The sequence below is a fragment of the Chenopodium album genome, chromosome 13, assembly GCF_948465745.1.
Source record: "Chenopodium album chromosome 13, dcCheAlbu1.1, whole genome shotgun sequence".
In the NCBI taxonomy this organism is placed as follows: Eukaryota; Viridiplantae; Streptophyta; class Magnoliopsida; order Caryophyllales; family Amaranthaceae; genus Chenopodium; species Chenopodium album.
Window position 1 is genome coordinate 23811239 of NC_137846.1, and position 4916 is coordinate 23816154.

Sequence of the window (4916 nt, forward strand, 5' to 3'; positions counted from 1 at the left end):
CCCTCCTTCCTTTATTTCCCAAAACTCTGTCGTTCTCTTTCTTGTTGGTCACTATATCCCTTGGTTCATTTTATTTGATATGTACATTACATTGGAGTTTTTCTAATAAGCATAACATTTCACTTTTCACGATCAATAAACTTAACATGTACTATAACCCATTACTATAACGTGTACAAACTATTAAAATTTATTATATCCCATATATCTTCAATATTTCTCCCACTTTGATGTCAAGATGAATCCATTGGAGAAATTCCTCTACTCCCTTTGTTGATGCATTATTTAAGAGCCTTTGTTGCTGTTGTGAATTGTGATACAATCAACCCAACTTGAGTACCATCATATCTAGTCGTTGCCATTGCATTTTGAGCCTTCAATCGATATATCTTTGATATATTTTTAAATCCTAACAACCTTCATATACAAAATAAATCGTCTTTGTCAAAAAAAAAAAAAATACCGTCAAAATTTATTACTCTGTACTTTATTAACATAATTACTAATAATAATTATATAATTGAAGACTTCTAATTCATTTTTACAAAAAAATAATTTTTTTTTTAAAAAATAGCACTTGCGTTTTCCTTTTCAACTTTACTTCTTTATCAGCTACAATACCATCCAATTTCATCATTTGAGACATCAACAATTCTTTTTCTCAGCAACTTTCCAACCTTTTCAAATTACTGATTCCTTTGTTGTTACCTACATAAAATTAATAGATGATTAAGTAAACAACATAAATTAATCACCACTAAAATATTTATTTTTTAAAATAAAAAATCATAGAAAAAAGGAGAAAAATAATAGCTGATCAACTTCAATGGCATCTTCTACTACAGATTTCATAGCCCTTTCCATATTCGAATTTCGACGGGATTCAAGAAACCTTTTCTCGTGGCTAATGATATGTTGTACATGAACAATCTTTGATCCATCTTTAACTCCTGAAACATCAAGGAATGATCTTGATTCTCTTTCCTTGTCTTTGAAAATTAGTTTCTGATCTTGTGGCTGTAATCTTGTTCCTTCAGCTAACATTTTCTTAAATTCTCTTGTAATCACAACCCCCCCCCCCCACCACGTTAAGATATGTAAGCTTTGTGACTGTGGTTGTGTTTCGTAGTTTGGGGTGTTATTAACATGCTGATTAGGAGAGCTTACTTTAATGTATTGTTAAAATAGCTTGTTATATTGTTAATGTTAATCGTGTGTGGTTATTTTGAATATCTGACGTCCGATTTTATCGAATTGAATATCCATAATTTTTGGATCGGATGCGGATCGGATAATTGGATTTTTTAAATAGTTTTGCTCAACCCTAATTTAGGGGATTAATCGGTTCAATTGTATATGAATTAAACAATAAATAAAAACGCTTTTGATACATGTTTATTACAATTTAATTTATAAGTTTATGATAATTATAATAAGTTATATTCACTTAATCATTATCTTCAAGGTTGTTTTAATTAACATAAATAAGTTGTTATTGTATTGTTTTAGGAAAGAGAATCTAGGGTTCTGAGTAGTAGAGTTTGTTCAATTTTAATCTCATTAGTTAATAAACATGTATCTCTAAAAGTATTAAGTAGAGTACAACTACTCACTCGTCTTCTACAAAGTGTCTTATTAGTTTCGAACAGTACAGTAAAATGGAAATGAGTGGAAACAAAGGATCATTTGAAAAAGGCGGTAAGAAGCAAGTGATAGGAGAACAAGTCCCACATTTTCATTTCTCTATTGCCCTAAATTGTCCCTCTCTCTTTTTCCTTTTCTTTTCCCCCTACCTTGTCTTAATTGTATTCTATGGATTTGAAAGTTATTGGTCGACTTGCTCTTCTTTCATTCATTCCTTCCTTTATTGGCCTAAACTCTTTCTGTCACTCTCTTTCTTTCCTAATTTTTTTCTTTCCTAATTTTTTTTGCGTCTTTATTTCATCCTCTAAAAGGCTGTAAAAATTATTAGGTTGTACTTTCTCCCTTTCCCTTAGCCCCACTACCCCCCGGCCCTTCTATCTCACCCGACTTTTCTTTAGCAATCTTCATTTTGTAATTATGCATTTTTTCAACATTTAATGTCATTCTCCTACATAGTTTTGTACCAATTTGTCTTCTCAACTTTGTACTTCCATCATCTCCTCCTTTGCCCCTTATCCCTCTTTCTAGATGTCTTTTCCCACTTAGCCCACACCTCTTTGCTTACTCATTCTATCACTCTCCTTCCATGGTTCCATTTACTCTACAGATAGATGAAAGACGTATCTTTGTTGTGAAACAAATATTATATTAATGACAAACTCGAGATTATGAAATCCATTGGTATAATATTCCACCTTAGAAGAACCCTAAAATTACTATCCTATAAATAACTTGGTGATAAATGTTAACTGTTAAATTGAATATGGTGTAATATTTGTAAAAATTCCTTATAATACAAGTGGTGTAATAATTAAAAAGAAGTATTTCATAACAATAAATACAATTTCAGCAATTTATAATCATCAAAATTCCAAAAAATAAATAAAATATATTGTAATAAAATACACGAAACACTTAACAGAACATTATTGTCAAGCATCCTACAGACCTCAGAAACTCGGCTGATTTTTGCATTTGTTCCAGCTCTAATTAACAATATATTTTTTTTTATTCTAGATAATCTAGCAAATAAATAGAAAACATCTTACAAATCTAATTTAGAATAGAACTATCTATCTATTGCTTATTCCATGGATGTTTTCCTCTGGACATATCTGCAGCAAGCAATGTTTCCTGACCTATAAAATGTAGCATACCATACATTTCATCAAAAATTGCATCCAGGTATAAAAATAAAAAAAAAATAAAAAAATAAATAAAAAAAAAACACAAACATACCATACATTGTAGTCATTACCTGATAATCAGTTAATCGAGACACCATGTACCAATAAGCTGTATTTGTTAGTATCACCTCTTCAAGATACAAACCACTCTACAATTCTGCTGCCCGACAATCAATAAAAAGAATTTGTACTAATTGTCACCAAGGGAAATATTTCTATCCTTATTAGTTACCTAATTGGTTTTGCAAATATTTAATATCTAGAAGAAATTGCAATGTATGTCATAACAAAGCTTGAGTATATATAAAACCTAACAATTGTTATATCGAAAGTTAAAATTCTAATGAAGCTACTGAGTACAAACATAGTATTTTTCTGGGACAAATCAATCACATGAAGTAAAATCAGCACAAGTGAACAAACTATGCAGTATTTGATATTGTTTTTCCAGATTAGGTACACAATCACCCTCTCCCTGAATCCCTATATCAAGGTGGCCTATAGAAGGTGAGGAATATGTCCAGAGAGTGGGGGACAGGAGCCTTGAACCCAGGACGTACCTAAGCTGATGGAAACCAGGGCATTCAATCACTTGACTCTACTCAATTATTGATTAATAGCTTAACACTACGATCTAGGAAATTGCTAGCACTAATAAACCAGACATTCAAAAATCAATCCAAGTCCAAGCTCTAGAGTTCATCCATATACATATAATAGCAAAAACTCATATTTTTGACTTCTAAAGCATGAAACAGAATCAGCATCACCAGGGGCAATAATCTTAGTATCATCATAATCTAATTTGACAAATAATAAGTCGATATATGTTACATAAAATTGATTAAAAGATGCAGATTCAATAATTGAATAATTGGAGAAAATATGCAACCGAAAAAAAAAAAAAAAAGAAATTAGGCAAAGAGCTAGCCATGCAAAGGAAAAATCTTGCTACTTTTGCAATTGTCAGATGTCATAAAATCATAACCAAAAAATCAGCATAGCTTTTAGCTGGATTGCCATCCTTCTCAACACATCTCTTCTTCTCATCAATGCCACCTCCATCACTGCATTCATCGCACTTTAATTCATTATTACTATGAGCAAATAAAACAAAGCCAACATAAAAATTTAAACAAATCAATTTAAAAATAGCATCAAAGCAAGTTAACAAATGGTAAATGAAAAGAATTGTGTACAGCTTTCTTCAAGTCTACTTGAAACCTTTCCTCTTCATCTTCTCCAGCTTGTAATTGTCGAATCGTTTATTACCCACCGTCCCCAATTGATTTTACAAGCAAGCACATAATCATTATCTTCATAGAAAACAGATTATAAATTAATTTAATAAAGCTTCAGAAAGTAATGAATAATGGCAACAAAAGGTAATCATGGAAAATGATAAAAGCTAGTTAGTGTTTTCCCAGTATCTACCCACTAATAGCAACTTTTCATTAGATCAAAACTCAAAGAAAATCTTTGACAGTTATAGAGCAGTCGCAATTCAAATCCTCTTGATTTTCATAAATATAAATTGTTATTACCATGTGCTAGCTCTTTCTTTCACATCCTCTTGATTTCCATAGATATAAACTAATACTACCATAGACAAGCCTTATTTGATTTGGATTGTTTGTTTGCCCCAATTTTAGGTTTATTTTTTGAATGTAGAATACGATCAAGTTTATTCTATAATTTAGACTTAGCTAAATGTCCAAAAATGGCTAATACAAAAATGCACATAATTGATAGAAAAATAAACATTAAAATATAAAACCCAAAGCAAATTTAAGGAAACCCTTTGCTTCCCAAAAGTCCAGTAATACCAACACTGACTGCAGTTGGACCTGAAGAGGGAATCATCAAAAAATCAATTCAATCCACCATAACAAATTTTTAAACAAAAATATATTTACAACCTGCAAAATTACAAGAAACAGAGGCAAATCACAAACTCATAAAAAACAATTTACCAAAGGATGTAGAGGACATCAAGCTAGATTGCACATAGTATTGAAAGCATTTTGGAAACAATTGATCACTTAATCTTATTAAAGTGGAAGACACTATATACAAGATATTATG

At 30.8% G+C, this 4916-nt stretch overlaps 1 pseudogene; it reads right to left on the minus strand.

Annotated features, from left to right (window-relative positions):
• Nucleotides 1-210: 210 nt before the first annotated feature.
• LOC145575399 (BAG family molecular chaperone regulator 1-like) lies at nt 211-4437 on the minus strand (annotated as a pseudogene).
• Between the last annotated feature and the right edge of the window lie 479 nt (nt 4438-4916).